At 41.4% G+C, this 16,951-nt stretch overlaps 1 pseudogene across 1 annotated transcript in view; it reads left to right on the plus strand.

Moving 5' to 3' along the window:
- The window catches only part of 5830417I10Rik (RIKEN cDNA 5830417I10 gene), a 52,315-nt pseudogene that overhangs the window by 10,958 nt on the left and 24,406 nt on the right, over positions 1-16,951 (plus strand). The window contains exons 3-6 of the transcript NR_028359.1: positions 323-424; positions 1,344-1,384; positions 7,450-7,473; positions 11,601-11,704. The product of NR_028359.1 is annotated as an RIKEN cDNA 5830417I10 gene (transcript). The remainder of the gene's footprint in view (positions 1-322; positions 425-1,343; positions 1,385-7,449; positions 7,474-11,600; positions 11,705-16,951) is intronic.

The raw sequence follows: 16,951 nt of genomic DNA on the forward strand, positions 1-16,951 counted from the left end.
ACACCAAGCACCTGAAATTCCTCTATATGTAAACAAAGCATTCCCAGCACCTCAGCCCCAGCCAATAAACCACCCACTCTGAAAACCCCTGCTCTCTCCCAAAGGCTTATATGGCCCTTATTACCCCCAGAAAGAGCTGCAACACTGAAACTTGGAGAAGGCTATTTCTCTCAGGCTCTCAAGCCAACTGCAGATCTTGTGAAGCCGCCCAGCCCCCACCCAGACCTGATAAACTTCATTCCTTTCATTCCAGCCCAGTGTGACCTTCTGTGAGAAAACCAGGTCAGAGTTGGGAATAATCCTCTAAACCATTTCCCCCTAGATGAGGCAGATGATGATGATGATCCAGAGTATAACTTCTTGGAAGATCTTGATGAACCAGACACCGAGGATTTCCGTACTGACCGAGCAGTGAGAATCACTAGTATGTTTGTCTCTTATTGCCTTTTCCATTTGTCTTTGTTTAGTATTTAGATGATTTAGACGTTTGTGACTAATTGAAATTAAGACAATTAAGTCTCCTTGTTCATTTCTGTAGTTGTTTAAATTAGGTGTATATGCAGAAAGCTGCTATTTGCTTGTACACTGTATGGCCCTATGTTTGTCATTTTCTACTTGGTAAGGGTCGTATTATACTTTGAATGCCAAAATGACTTTGGACATGGCCTTGTCTTGCAGTCAGTGAGCCTAGAAAGAGAAGAGCTTAGAAAGCAGTAGGTACTAGGTGGGTCACGTAGAGATTCCCAGTCTGTTGAAAGAGGTTGTCCTCTGGAAGGCTTAGGGACGTACTTAAGATGAGATGTTTTAGCTAGTGAAGCAGGGTTAAGACTTTTGTAGTGAACAGCAACAGGACAGAGAAGACCCACTGCAAGCAGAAGAGATTACCACATGGAGAGTCAGGCAGGGGTCAGCTTGCTTTATCAGATAGCTCTCCATGTGTATGTCTGTTCGTCTTGTTTGCTTTTGAGACAGAATCTCATTTATGTAGCCAGCCAGAGTTTGTTACTGACTAATGCAGCAGCCCAGTATGCTTGTGAATTATGAACAACTGTTTTACATCAACCTCCTGAGAACTGGGATTATACTTCCATTTTTATTATAAAACCAGTGAACATTTTCTTTGTCTTCCTGCTAGACTTTAAACCTGATGGAAATAGACTCCTTCCTATCTTGTTCTTTCACGTGTCTCAGGCATCTTGAGCAGGACTTGAGTTGCTGCATGGTGGATGGATAGAGCCTTGGTCAGATGCTTTGTAGAAACAGCATTTGTTATCTCCTTAGAGTTCTTTCTTACTACAAAATGGACCTAAGTTCTGCTAACAAACTCCTTTCCTTCTTTACAGAAAAAGAAGTGAATGGGCTGATGGAAGAGCTGTTTGAGACTGTGAGTAGTGATTTTGGAGTCAGTAGGTTAGTGGAATTCTGTAGTTAAGCTCTGTCCTTTGCTCTTTGAAATTGTCTTTTCAGCAGAATGATCTGCCCGGGTTAGGGCCACCTAGGAGTTGATTGGCCAGAAAATTCTGAGTAGTAGACTCTTGATCACCTACATGCTTTTTCCCACGGGCTACCTTTGCAGGTTATCATTAGGATGCTGATCACAGACTTTTTTTTTTTTTTTTATAAATTTTTCTCTTGATTTTAGGTAATTTTTCACTTGAAGCAGTAATTTGTTTAGCCCAGGAAAGTTTACTCTCCAAAGAGAGATTCGGCTGGGTGGTTGTAAAGGCAATTGGCAGGTAAATCTGTCTCTTTGAAGATTTTTTGGTTGTGTGCAGAAACTGGAGAGACGGCTCAGCATTTGAGAGCATCTGCTGCTTTTCCAGAGGACCTAGGTTCAGATGTTGGGTCATAGGTGCCTTAGCGGATAGAAGCTCACCAAGATGCTAAGCCTTCATTTCTCAAGGGAGCAGAGTGGTTTAGTCTTCTTGGAAAAGATTTGACAGCCAGGTAGCTTACTCCAGTTACTTTAGTCCAACATCATACAAGGTTAATTGGGGCTGGAAAAGGTTCCAAATAACAAAGTTATCTTGCCCTTGCCCTTGCCCTTCCCATGAGAACAGACGACCCACCCAGATCTTAGTCTCTTTGACCATGGCTACCCAGAAACAGAAGTAAGAACTCCAGGTTTGTCAGGACTGCCTTAGGAGCAAGGGCAGTGCAGTCGCATGTTCTTATGCAGCACCATGTGCAGGTTCTTTAGACAGAAACTTTTCTTGAAGGTTCAAACAGTCTCAGAACAGTTTCTCAGCTTCTTCTTATTGACCTGAACATAGTAAAGGCTTTGCTAAACATTTCTCTCAAAGCCAGGCACAAAGGCTTACTACTATCCATATCACTACATCTTCCCCTTTTCTGTTTTAAGTGGTAGGGATAACAATTCTGTTGAAGATTATGGAGTTGTATAGTAAAAATGCTCTTTTGCCTATCTAGTTGTCTGACAGTTTTATCCAAATAAATCAGCATACATTGCAAAGCCAGTAAAGTCATCACAGGAATTGTAAAAATCACAAAAGCAAGAAACATATCAAAATGATCCATGGGATTAAGTGAAGCTACACCATCTGTAAGATGTTCTGTAACATCCATCCCTGCTAGTTCAGGCAGCTTCTTTGAAAATGTTTCTATAATTTCTTGCTGCAAATCATAAATCATTTGATAAGAGAGTTAGGATGACCCAACAAATGCATTTTAACTTTTTCCCAATCATATTTGCCGTCCTTGAATCTTAAAGATGTAGCACAATAAGAAGTGACGACATTCCAGTCACATTTCATTTGTTCTCGCAGTAATTTGATTGATCTCCGATGAGTATTACCGCTTCTCTCGATTTGTCTATTGCACCAACCATTTTTCTGCCTGTCTTTGTTGAGTCCAAACTTTGTGAGAATGTGTATTCCAGTCTTTAGCAAATTCAGCAGTTTGAACTTCTTTATGAAGAGCAACTCTAGATGTGGTAGCAGTATCAATTAATGTGATGGTTCCCAGGACCTCAGCAGTTACCAGTCCCACCATCCGTTGAGATCTTCCCAATATTCTTTCAGCAAGGGTCTGTAGTAGCATTATCACGGGTGAGTCTTTTTTTTTTTTTTTTTTTTAATTTATTATATGTAAGTACACTGTAGCTGTCTTCAGACACTCCAGAAGAGGGAGTCAGATCTTGTTATGGATGGTTGTGAGCCACCATGTGGTTGCTGGGATTTGAACTCCGGACCTTTGGAAGAGCAGTCAGGTGCTCCTACCCACTGAGCCATCTCACCAGCCCCACGGGTGAGTCTTGATATGGTCCTGACAACCTCACTGGTATCCACTTTGAGTAGTGACATCTAAAAACATACTAGCATTGATACAGGCATAAGAGCACAGCATGTACAGGTAATGTTAGGATTACTAGGGTGCCATTGCATGGGTCCTTACATTAACAGATAAGGGAACGGCAAACAAGCCATAAAGGTGTGACTTTGATCTAAATTAAAGGACAAATGAAATCTGTCATCATTAAAGTTTAATTTTCTGTTTCTTGCTTCAAGTACTGAAAGGCACTTGGCAATTACTGCAAATTAGCCTGGATAGAATTACCAGATTGTAATAGAGGGCCTGACATTCCATCTCCATGCCATTCAATAGAGTATCTAGAATCAGAGGCAACTCCACAGTTGTACTTGAATTGGACAATTGCCATTTCAATTCTGCATAAGAGTATAGTCCTTAAGGGGACCCATAAGGGCTCCAAGCAATGACTTCTTTTCGGATGATATTAACTAGCACGTGAGGATTCCTACCTATATGTTGCTGTCAGTGTATCCAATCAGATTCTTTATTAGTAATCTGTAATTTGCAAGATGGTAGATTTATGGAAATAGTGGTATTAATCTTTCGTCCCTCAAATCCATGCTCAAAGAATAGGAACTTTTCTATAAGAATTCTGCGAAATACTATGAATAATTCTAGATAACCAAATTTGACAAGTTAAATTTAAACAATGAATTCCATTACCCATACAAGTAAAATTCCTTTAATTTCCACAGTATAATTTATAATTTCTTTGCCCTCCTCTGCAGGTTGAGCAGGTCCATGATGGTCATAAAGACCAGGTAGCGAAGAAGATTCATTGTATACCACAGAAATACCCATGTCTCCCCAATTTACTAATATGTTAATTGGTGGAGTAGAAATATAAGCCCCAATGAGTGTGATTTGTGACTGTTACATGTACGATTGCCACAGACAGCACGCTGAGCAACAGGTTGTAGTGTTCTGAGGCTTCCCAGATAGTCAACTGTCGTTTGCCCCCCGCCAGCCAGTTTCTTCATCTGTCCCCATGGAGAGTGATCAGCTGTCTGCTTCAAAATCTTTGGTTTTTTTTCCTTCTTAAAGCCATGCTGTCCACATCATCGGCCAAGCCTTCTTCTTTTGCTCATGTCAGATTTCAATTAGTTTTGCTGGAGCCCACAGGGTTTTTCCTCTTAGAGAAATGAAGGCATATCCTCTACCCCATCAGAATGCCTTCCCGGCTTTCCATTCTCATGTTAAGACTTCCTTTTTTTGTTTTGTTTTTAATTTTATTTTATTCCCTTCCTGATCTACTTTCTCACTGTTCCCCATCCCCTGTCTCCACATTATGTTCCCCTCCACCCCCCTCAACCCCACCTGACCTCTGAACTCCCTGGGGTTTCCAGTCTCTTGACTTACTTAGGTCAAGAGTTAGGTTAGGTGCATCTTCTCTGACTGAACCCAGACCCAGCAGCCCTCTGCTATATATGTGTTGGCCTCATACCAGCTGGTATACTGCCTGGTTGATGTTACAGTGTCTAAGAGATCTTGGGTGTCCAGGTTAATTGAGACTGCTGGTCCTCCTACAAGGCTGCCGTCCTCCTCAGCATCTTTTTTTTTTTTTTTAATTTTTTTTTATTTATTTATTGTGTGTTAAGTACACGGTAGCTGTCCTCAGAAGAGGGCATCAGATTTTGTTATGGATAGTTGTGAGCCACCATGTGGTTGCTGGGATTTGAACTTGGGACCTTCGGAAGAGCAGTTGGCACTCTTAACCACTGAGCCATCTCGCCAGTCCTCCTCAACATCTTTTAGCTTTTCCCTAATTCAGCCACAGGGGTCAGCAGCTTCTGTCCATTGGTTGGGAGCAAATCTCTGCATCTGACTCTTTCAGCTGCTTGTTGGGACTTTCAGAGGATAGTCCTGATAGGCCTCTTTTTGTGAGCACTCCTTAGCCTCCGTAATAGTGTCAGGCCTTGGGGCCTCCCCTTGAGCTGGGTCCCACTTTGGGCCTGTCGCTGGACCTTCTTTTCCTCAGGCTTCACTTCCATCCCTGCAGTTCTTCAGTCAGGAACAATTATGGGTCAGAGTTTAGACTGTGGGATGGCAACCCTATTTCTCACTTGATGCCCTGTCTTTCTGCTGGAGGTGTGCTCTACAAGTTCCCTCACCCCATGGTAGGATATTTCATCTAAGGTCCCTCCCTTTGAGTCCTGGGAGTTTCTCACCTTTCAAGGTCTCTGGTACATTCTTCAGGGTCCCCCCACCTCCTACCTCCTGAGGTTGCCTGTTTCCATAAGGCATTTTTTTCTGTTATCCCCTGCCTTTCAGTTGCTGTTGTTCCTGTTTTATTAGCTTTTAAAACTTTTAAAGTTGATAAGGCATTGTTCAATCTATCTTTGGGGGTTCTTATTGTTTCACCTTTTTGTTTTAAAAGCATCTCTTTTAATGTATGATTAGATCTTTCCACAATTGCTTGTCTTATAGGGTTATGAGGAATACCTCTAGTATGATTTTATGTAGTATCATGTAAAAAAAAATGGTTTCATTTTATTAGAAACATAAGCAGGTAGGTTATCAGTTTTAATTTGTGATAAGATCCCCCATAATAGCCATTGTTTGTAATAAATGTGTAATTGCAGAATCTGCCGATACAGACCTTAAGGCAGCTAACTATTGAGACCCTGAATAAGTATCAGTATGATGCATGCTTTAAGCCTTCCAAATTCTGTTAAATGAAATACATCCATTTGCCAAATTTCTTTTCTTTGTTTGCCTTTATGATTACTAACTGCAGGTAAAGAAATTTGATTCTGTAAGTAATAATTGGGACAAGTTTTAAGTATTTCTTAGCTTGCTACCATGTCACTGAAAACCTCTTCTTCAGACCTTTACTATTAACGTGATTTGTTTCATTGAACATTTGATGCTTCTAATATATATCCTATTGAGAGTTGATTTATTTCAATTGTGTAAGTGGTCGTAGCAATCCAGTATGAGAACAACTAGGAGTTAGATACAATGGGTACATCTGCCTCTAATTGCCTGTTGCAATTGCATAAATAACAAGGTTAATTGTGAGTTATCAGGAACAAGTTCAGCAGTTTCTACATGTAAAACAACTTCTGCATATTGAGAATTTAATTATATTCAGAGCTTTAGAAAAATCTAAGAGTACCTTAAAAATTGCATCTCATCCCAGTTTTTGAGCAGAAGAACAGGGACTTGAGCTACTTTACTTCTGTCTCCTGAGTCTTCACCTGACTTCCCTAATTTATCTGCATTGTTGTAAAGGTGTAAAAGCTTTGCAGATGAGTGATTTTCTTTTTTTAATATTCATGGGAGAATTTATTCTGTCCTTTTAAAAAAATTGAAGTCTTTTTTTTTTTTTTTTTGCTGTATTTATTGTTAATTTCTCCCAAGCTCCTTGCCAGTTATCATCATTCATCATAATTCATAATTTTGTAATTTGGGCCTTTGTGTATGAGACTAGAATCTCTGTGAGATCAAATTCTGTTGACTGACAAAGTTTTATTCTGCCTTTAATAATTAATTCAGAAACTTTTTCTTTTTCTGTTTTTTTTCTTTTTTTGGTTTTTTTGAGACAGAGTTTCTCTGTGTAGCCCTGGCTGTCCTGGAGCTCACTTTGTAGACCAGATTGGCTTCGAACCCCGAAATCCACCTGCCTCTGCCTCCCGAGTGCTGGGATTAAAGGTGTGCGCCACCATGCCAGGCCAGAACCTTTTTCTAAATAGGTTTTTAATTTTTTAGACTGTTGGTAAAAAAAAAAAGTCCATTCTCAGACATTATTTTCTCTTTTCCAAATTATTCCAGAATGATTAGATAGTAAAATAACTAAAATATAGTCATGTTTAGGATCTACTCTGCCACATATAGGCATTTTATAATCTCTGTTCTACTTTGGCCACTTCCTCTTGTGCTTCAGCCGTTAATTTTCATGAATTGTTTAAATTTTAATCAACCTGTAGTGTTTGAAACAAGTTACTTAACTCTTGAGTAGTTAATATAATAGTAAGGCATAACCAGCTAATATCTCCCAATAATTTTTGAAAATTATTAATTATTATAAATCTGAGCCTTTTAAAGTTGAATTTTTTGTTGACTCATTTTAAATCTTAAATAATTTATAGAATTTCCTTTCTGTATTTTTTTTTTCAGGTGCAATCTGTAGTCCCCAGTAAGGTAAAATATTTTTGTGTTTCATTAAACATTTTTTACTAAGGGATCTGTATCAGAATCAGCCAATAAAGTATTGTCCTTATAGTGGGAAATAATGGACTGAGAAAACAGGTTACAGAATATTGTAGCAATTGTTGCACAAAATATTCACATACATTGGACTGTTTACATTCCCTGAGGAAGAACATCCCACTGATATCTCTTTACAGGTGTAGCATCATTACACCTGGTCACAATAAAAACAAATTTTTCCCTGTCTTGTTTTTGCCAGGGAATAGTATAAAACAAACAAACAAACAAACAATCCTTTAAATCAGTAACTACTGTAGACTAATTTCTCGGTAGTATAGAAAGAAATGAATTCTAGTCTGCAAAGAACCCACAGGCTGCATTACTTTATTTACCATTCTTAAATCTGTTAAGAGTCTCCGTTTTCCTGATTGCTCTTTTATTACAAATACCAAGGACTAGTAGACTCCTCAGTATGTTTAGCATCCAGTTGTTTCTGCACCAGTTGATCAAGTGCTGGTAATTTTTCTTTTGTTCAGGGCCATTGATCTATTCATATCCATCTAACCATTTTAAAGGTAGGGCTTTTAGCATATTATGAACAGTGGCCTCTAGTCTGAATTTGGAAAGCTAATTCCTTCTCTCCCCTGCTTATTGACAGCCCGAATATCATGTGATCTTCTTTGATGATTTTTTTCTAATACCTGTTCCAGCAATATAACCCATTTTAAATACAATCTTCTGAGCTGTTTCTGAAATTGAAGTACTAATTTGAGTTCCCCATTGTTGTAACAAATCCCTTCCCTATAGGGTTATGGCTATGTCAGCCACATAGGGTTTTAACCTTCCTGCTTGACCTTCTGGGCACTTAATCCAGTTGACACTGGTTCACAGGAGCTATCCTTGCAGTACCTATAAAAGAAGTGGAGGCTTCTTGCAGAGGCCAATTTTGATTCTAAGCTTCTTCAGAAATTATAGATACATCTGTCCCGAATATCCACTACACTGCTAATTTGAATATCATTTACCTTCAGTTTGGCCTTTCATCATTAATATTAGTGGGGGGTGCACCTCCTATTAGTGCCACTCCCTGGGCCAGGCCTTTTCAAATGACCACAACTTCCAAATCCTCCTGTCCTATTTATTGGAGCTCCTTTACCTTTGTGATATGGGAGTAATAATAGTAATTGAACAATCAATCACCTGTCTCCAATTGTACGGTTTGTTTTCCTAACATAAGCCTTGATTTTAGTTTCCCCTTGATAATCTTCATCTATTAATCCTGGATATACAATAAACTTTTTTTTTTTTTTTATTTTGGATTTTGAGACAGGGTTTCTCTGTGTAGCCCTGGCTGTCCTGGAACTCACTTTGTAGACCAGGCTGGCCTCAAACTCGGAAATCCACCTGCCTCTGCTTCCCGAGTGCTGGGGTCAATTTTGTGTGCCACCACGCCCGGCTCACAATAAAGTACTAATTATCCCTACTCTTGCTGCAGGAATAGGAGTATATACACACCAGTGGCTAGTTCATAACAAGGAAGCTGTGGAGACAGTGTAAGACATCTCCCACTGCCAAGTCAGGAGCAGCACTACCTGAAGTAGCATGCATTAAATCTCCCAAACTGAGTTTACATTCCCGATTGCCTTGTTGGTGAACTAGTCCATTGCTGACAGGACATTATTGGCTTGGGTTGTTTGTTCTTGGGTCCAGAGATGGTCCCCTTGTCTGGTTTCCTGATGGTAAAAAATCACCTTGGAGATCTCTTATTGATTGACATTCATTAGCCCAGTATCAGCCTTTTTCACAACTATTACAAAATTTTGGTGGTATATTTTGTTTATTTTGAAATGCGGCATTTCCTTTAGTAAGCAAATGTCTAGATTCTTTTTTTTTTTTTCCTCAAGTATCCAGCCTTCTCACAGTTAAAGCATCATTCTTTCTGAGAGTTAAAAACCTTTAGCTAATGTTTGTCCAGCTGAAGTTGCACCATATGCAGCAGGTTGATTATTAGCGGTAGTTTCTAACCCATTTCTCTAGGGAAACACCTAGAGGTTTTTATGGTCTTACTGCTTTTCGTCATTTTTTTTTTTTTGGTTTTTTGAGACAGGGTTTCTCTGTGTAGCCCTGGCTGTCCTGGAGCTCACTTTGTAGACCAGACTGGGCTTGAACTCAGAAATCCACCTGCCTCTGCCTATCAAGTGCTGGGATTAAAGGCATGTGCCGCCACCTGGCGGCTCGGTGCTCTTTATTTGCATTTTCAAAAGCCAGAGATTCAAGTAGTGCCTTTCTTATACTTGAATCTGCTATTGCTCTTTGCACTGCTGAAGTTTTTTTTGTTTTGTTTTTTGGTTTTTGTTTTTCGAGACAGAGTTTCTCTGTGTATCCCTGGCTCTCCTGGAACCAGGCTGGCCTCAAACTCAGAGGTCCACCTGCCTCTGCCTCTGCTTCTATCGTACTGGGATTAAAGGTGTGTGCCACCACTGCTGGGCTTTGTACTGCAGAGGTTAATCTTTGTAAAAGTTAGTGAAACCTCAACAGGACCTTGGGTAATTTTAGTAAAAGACTGGTCCTTTTTCTTGCTTCTTCAACTCTGCCCCAAGCACTTAAAGCCACTAACTGACCTTGTGTTGTAGTAGCATCGTCAAGTCGCATCTGCTCATGCCAGCCAGCAGATTGACCCTCACCTAATAAATGATTCTTTGTTATATTTATTTTTTAGCCTAATTATTCCTCACTTCATCATGTAAGCCATTGTAATTGAGGACCAGCTTCTAATATAGCTGCCAGTAGCCCTTCTAGTTTTGTGGTATAAGTCTATTTTGTATAGCTCAGTTGTTTTTTACCTGTCTCACATAGGTGGAATGCATTCCGTATGCTACCACTGATTCCTTTAATCGCCTCAAATCTGTTATGTATGTGGGTTTCCAGTCAATCTTTACACACCCTTGAGGATGTTGAGTATCTGCTGGCATTTGCTGCATTGTTACTGGAAACATTTGAGTTTTTTTGTAGACCTAGGCAATAATTCTACTCCTGAGAAATCACACAGATCAGCTGTTGAATTGCCCATGACCTCTGCCAAAATCCTAGAGATGCGCTTACCTCCTTGTAAGCACAACTTCTTTCATGTCCAATCTTGGTCAGAGTCCTCTCCCTCCTGGTCCACAACTTTGGGCACCAGCAGACGATGCACACAGATCTCAGTCCCTTCTGACCATGGCCAGCCATAATCAAAAGTCAGAACTCCAGATTTGCCAGGACTGTGCAAGACCAAGGGCAGTGGCGCGGCAAATTCTCGTGTAGCCCTAAATGCAGATTCTCTAGAGAGAGATAACATTCCTTCAAGGTTCAAACAGTCTCTTAACAATTTCTCAGTTTCTCTTGATTGACCTGAACATAGTAAAGGCTTTGCTGACTCATTTTACTCAAGGGCAGACTCGGAGGCTTTACACTACAGATCCCAGCACCCAGGCTGAGTGATTCTAGCTGCTCTTGTAGTTCTTAGTCTTTCTCCTTCCCTTCCTGCAATGTTCCCTGACCTTTACATGTGGGAGTGTGTTATTTCCCTTGTGGTTGGGCAGGAGTGTGCTGAAATGTGTCCTTTGCAACTGGGTAGGAGTGTGGTGTGATATGTCCTTTTTAACTGGGCGGGAGTATGCTGTAGACATGTTCTTTGTGACTGGGCTCCACAGATCTGCATTTTGATTGGTTGTAGTTTTCTGTAATGGTCTCTGTCAGTTGCAGAGAAGAGTTCCCTTGATGAAGACTGAGAAATTCTATGTTTTATGTGAGTATGTGGTACTTCTGCATGTCTGTCTGCATACCACATGCTTGGTGCCTCTGAAAGTCAGAAGGGGCCATTGGATTCTCTGGACTGGAGTTACAGATGGTTGTGAGCAACCATGTGGGGGATGGGACTTGAACCTGGGTCCTCTGGCTGAGCAGCAAGTGTTCTTAACCCCTGAGCCAACTCCAGCCTGTATGCTCTGTTTTGGGTCGCAACATTATTAAAGTCCCTGAATTCTGTAGGTTTTACTTACGTTTCTCATTGCTGGAGAGACTTATACATAGGGACCATTCCCTTGAGAAAACCCTCCTCTTTTTTTGCTCCCCCAAAGTTCCAAGATGAAATGGGATTCTCAAATATGGAAGATGATGGCCCAGAGGAAGAGGAGCGTGCAACAGAGTCTCGGCCTAGCTTCAACACCCCTCAAGCCCTACGGTATGCTGGCTGAGACTTAGAGTGAAACGATTAATGTATTTTGAAAAGGTTTGCTGTTGTTTTTTAAATTATTATTAATCTTTAATCAGCCTCTTACTTAGGATGGGGAGCCCTGGAGGTAAGTTTGTTGTCAAACAAACGAAAACACTCTCCTTGTTTTGGGGCAGAGCAGCTATAGACAAGGCTGTATCTGTTTGGGAAAGGAGAAAAAGTATAGCTGGGCCTTCGAGCAGCTCCTCCAGGTGAGTGGTGCTGGAGCGGTATGGAGAGCTTCACATGGGCAGCCACAGAAACTCCCCTCCACTGAATGTCTGCATGATGCTTGTGTTCATTGTTCGTTCGTCATTAACATCTAATTTGCCACTTAGGCATTGTTGAGCAAACATCCTGCTATGATGTCCTAAGAGCCAGAAGTATATACTAGTAAGTAACTAGTATGTACAAAGTTATACTAGAAGTGATAAGGGGTGACATTATCTTCTATGACCACTTCCTGTTGACATCTGGGTGTCATAGTTGGGGACCCAAGAAAACTTGAATGCTGGCCAAAGTCAGGAAAAGCAGGCTCTGTGGTTCCTGTCCCAGCTCTGTTGGGCAGAGATAGGAAAGGAGACAGGTAAGCGTGGACCTGGCTGGAGCAGCCTGTGAGGCTGGACCCCTGGGGTAGGGTGCTGTGGCGCTGACCCCTGGAGCTGGCTGAGTTGATTTTAAATCTGCTGGGACAGATCACTAGAGAGAGAAGTTAAAGTTAAGGAATTTAGGGGAAATTTTTAATCCAGGGTGTACATTTGAAATTTCCTGGCCTACGATCCTGGTAGTTGGCTGAGGGGAGTCCCAAGACCAGGGGAGAAAGAGACCTCCTACCCTCACGCGTAGGCAGTAGATGGGAAACTTAGGCTGTTGGGTGACAGTATTTATATGGAGTCTATTTTACCTGGGAGAGGACAATTCAAATCAGTTCCATTCAACTTACAAGAATTTTAAGTTTATCAAAAGATAAAATTTTACATATGTTAGCATTACCACTGTGTAATTTCTATTGAGATCCACATTGCAGAAAAGTCAATAGACTCACGTGTTTGAGTCATAGTAGGAGCTCGGAACCCAACAGTGATTCAATAAGTATACATCAAGTAGGTCCTGAGTCTATTAAACATAATAGATCCTTACTGGCTACCTGACAATCAAGCTCTATGGACAGCCTTTGGCCATCAGGCCCAAAAGATCCAACAGACCTTCCTGTGGAGGAGGGGCTTGGAGGACCAGTCTATGTTGTCTAGGCAAAGTGGGCCAGTCAGCTCCCCAGTATCGCACTTGGTCCTCAGTTCGTAGAGGCTGTGCCGTGGGCAAGGTGAAGGGCAGTGTTTCATAGAAGCTGTCCTCGCCACAGTTAAAGCATGTTCCAGGTGGAGTTCTTCTGTGACCCATCATCTTCTTTGGAGACCTTGAGGTCACTGCTAGGATCTGGAGGTGTCTGTCAGTCAGAGTAAAATTTTTTTGCATTAAACATTTTAAAAGCCATATTCAGCAGATCTCCAAAAAGTTTTGAGGATCATTGTTTATTAAGTAGATGAGTGGTGGTGGCTCAGGCCTTTAATTGCAGCCCTTGGGAGACAGAAACAGGTGAATTCATGAATTTGAGGCTCGCCTGGTCTACAGAGAAAATTCCAGGACTGCCTGGGCTACATGGAGAATTCTGTCTCAAAAAAACACAAAATTAAAAACAAAAAAAAACCCCAAAAAACAAAAGCCATCCGTGGTGGTGCACCACTCGAAGTTTAACCCCCAATTTTTGTTTGTTTTTTTTTTTTTTTTTTTTTTTTTTTACGAGACAGGGTTTCTCTGTGTAGCCCTGGCTGTCCTGGAATTCACTTTGTAGACCAGGCTGGCCTTGAACTCAGAAATCTGCCTGTCTCTGCCTCCTGAGTGCTGGGATTAAAGGCGCTCGCCACCACACCCAGCTAAACCCCAATTTTTTTTTTTTTTTTTTTTTTAGATTTTTATTTATTATTATATGTAAGTACACTGTAGCTGTCTTCAGACACTCCAGGAGAGGGCGTCAGATCTTGTTACAGATGGTTGTGAGCCACCATGTGGTTGCTGGGATTTGAACTCTGGACCTTTGGAAAAGCAGTCGGGTGCTCTTACCCACTGAGCCATCTCACCAGCCCATAAACCCCAATTTTTGAAGTGAAACTTTTTTAGTATGAAAATGAAATTATTAATCGTAGTGTACCATTATCATGGGGCTTTTTAGTGTGACTTAGTTTATCCTAATAGCTAAAGTTCAACAAAGGGAGCTAGAAAAATCAGCCAGATTTCTGGTGTTGTGACCCTGGAATTCATAAATCTTCTTTTTCAAATATAATTATTAAACACATGTTGTTATTTGTCTAAATTTTTTAGAAAGCCTGGTGTTGAAAAGTTAACAAAGATCTAAGTAGTTAAATTAACTGTTGTTAATCTAAGTATATATGTTTATAATCTTATTTTTATCATCATGCAAAAGTCAATACTAATCCAAAATATTTTGTAGACTTGTTGTTTTCTTCCTCTAAAAAGAATCGGCAATAAACTGAGGGCTCAGCAGGACTTAAGCCCTGTGGTCATCTTAAGATGGTGACAACATAGTACATGTACCTTCCTTTAACCTTAGTGAAGACGGCAGTCAGCCATGCAGCTTCTTACATTTTGTTGAGGTCATCAGCTATGATGGAAGAGAGTCACGTGGTTGGTTGCTAATAAATAACCTTTTTACAACAGGAGTAGAGCATGGCGTGGTAGCACACGCCTTTAATCCCAGCACTTGGGAGGAAGAGGCAGGTTGATTTCTGAGTTCGAGGTCAGCCTGGTCTACAAAGTGAGTTCCAGGACAGCCAGGGCTATACAGAGAAACCCTGTCTTGAACCCCCCCCCCCAAAACAAAAACAAAACAAAACAAAAAAAAAAAACAGGAGTTGAACCCAAGAGTTCTGTATACAGTATATTTTAGGCAAGAATTGGGTCATTCATATATATATATATATATATATATATATATATGTACACACACACCCATTTATAGATTTTTAATTAGAAGCCTTTTGTTAAAAGTTTGAAGCCAAATTTTGTTACAGATTTTATAGAGTATTTAACCAAATCCAGTGAATTTACAATTCTGAGATGAGTTTGCAGCATAGTCTTAAAAGATTTCTTGAGAGCCGGGCGAGGTGGCGCACACCTTTAATCCCAGCACTCTGGAGGCAGGGGCAGGCGGATTTCTGAGTTCCAGGCCAGCCTGGTCCACAAAGTGAGTTCCATGACAGGCAGGGCTATGCAGAGAAACCCTGTCTCGAAAAACCAAAAAAAAAAAAAAAAAAAAAAAAAAAGATTTCTTGAGAGCAAAGCAGAGAAAACATCGGGATAAAGATTTAAGAATGGAAATTTGTAGAACCGTAGCAATAAGAGGCTTTTCAGTCATTTCATTGTCCTGGCAGAAGTTGTTATAATCTGTGAGAATTTGAAACTTGAGCACGCCATTTTGTCGCTCATTCTATATTGAGGCCACTTTTTTTTCTTTAAGACAGCAAGACTTGCCGGGCGTGGTGGCGCACGCCTTTAATCCCAGCACTCGGGAGGCAGAGGCAGGTGGATTTCTGAGTTCGAGGCCAGCCTGGTCTACAAAGTGAGTTCCAGGACAGCCAGGGCTACACAGAGAAACCCTGTCTCGAAAAACCAAAAAAAAAAAAAAAAAAAAAAAAAAGACAGCAAGACTTTAAGAAAATCTGTGAGTTGAGAAATTATTTGAGTCCCTGGAAAAAAGGTGGAAAGGTCTCAAAAAGAACTCCACCCCAGGGAGGGTTAGGTAGCTAAGAGACCAGTGAGCCACAGGGACAAGAAGGGAGGGACAACTAGAGCTCCAGAGTCCATGGTTGCAGTTGTAGAGGCTTTGGGCATTGCAGCTAGGCGGAGGGAGGTAAGGAAGTGTCAGGCCCAGGAGGGCACAAGGAGAGGTGGAGCGGGAGCTTCACGGGCAAGGGCAAGAAAAGTGCTGCAGACCCTGGAGCATGTAGAGAAACGATGGACCTTAGCAAGCAGGTCCCAGGGTACCATGAGGAAGTTCCAAGGATGTAGGAGGAGCTGTAGGGGAGCGAGCAGAGGGTAAGTGTGGTGTTAAGAATTTCAGTCGGGTTTTTCCCAGGCACACTAAGAGACTGGTCAGAGAGAAATGTCTGAAGTCACAGAGAAGAATTGATAGGGGCCCTGTTAGGCTAGAATAAGTTTTCTGTCAGTGATGTAGCTTTCATCATTAAAGTCGACAAAGCAGGCATCTCCATCGTGACACTTACCCAGTAGAAAGGAAGACAGTTGTGTAGCGCAAGTAGAGGAGAAAATAGCTGGAGAGGTGCAAGTGTCTCTATAAGTAGAATTGCCCACGTGGGGGCACCCCAAAGAGCATAGGAGTGAGATGCCCATGTGGTGGGTACCCCAAAGGGGCTCAGTAGGGAGAAGACACTTTGGAGTTGGCAAGGGGAGATGGATGGTTAGATAGGTGGAGGGAAGAAGTGCCTGAATAGACAGATTCTAGAATCTGGTGGGTGGCAGATGCCAACAGAAACAAGTGATCTGTGCATACCTTAGAATAGTTCAGCAGCTTGGCTCAGAGTTGCTAAATTCCTTTGGAAGGGAACTCATTAGTGCCAGGATCTGGGAGCACCAATGTGACCACATCTTTCCACCAGCTGGACAAAGCTTCTGGAAGGGCCCAGGGTTGAGAATACAGGTCCATTTCCATCTTTCTTCCTGCTTTTATAAACTGCCAAAGGAGTTTCTCCTCGATACAGACCATTCCACATTTGCATCTGGGTGTCTTAGGAAGACCCCTTTATCTGCCTTTCTTTTGTGTCATTCTCGTCTAATGGCACCGTTAATCATTCAGACCGGCCATACCCTCCCCTAGCTCAGAAGTGTCATGTTCCACCATGGGACTCCGCAAAGCTACTAAAGCCCTGTATCAGTCACTGTCCCTCAGAGTCAACCTCTTAGCTTTCCTGGGAACACAGGAACACTGTCTTACTTTGCTCAGTAAATTTGACCTCAGAAGCAACCACTCATTCCTCATTCTCTCAGTAATGCCTAGCCTCTACTGTCTTCCATTCCCTAATATTACTAGGGACCTTAGCTGGAGTTAACCAGTTGTTCCTGATGGCTTGTGTGTGTTGGTCTTTTAGTGTCTGATATGCCTCCAGTTACCTTTGATTATGTCTT

Source organism: Mus musculus, chromosome 3, assembly GCF_000001635.26.
Source record: "Mus musculus strain C57BL/6J chromosome 3, GRCm38.p6 C57BL/6J".
NCBI classification, from domain to species: Eukaryota; Metazoa; Chordata; class Mammalia; order Rodentia; family Muridae; genus Mus; species Mus musculus.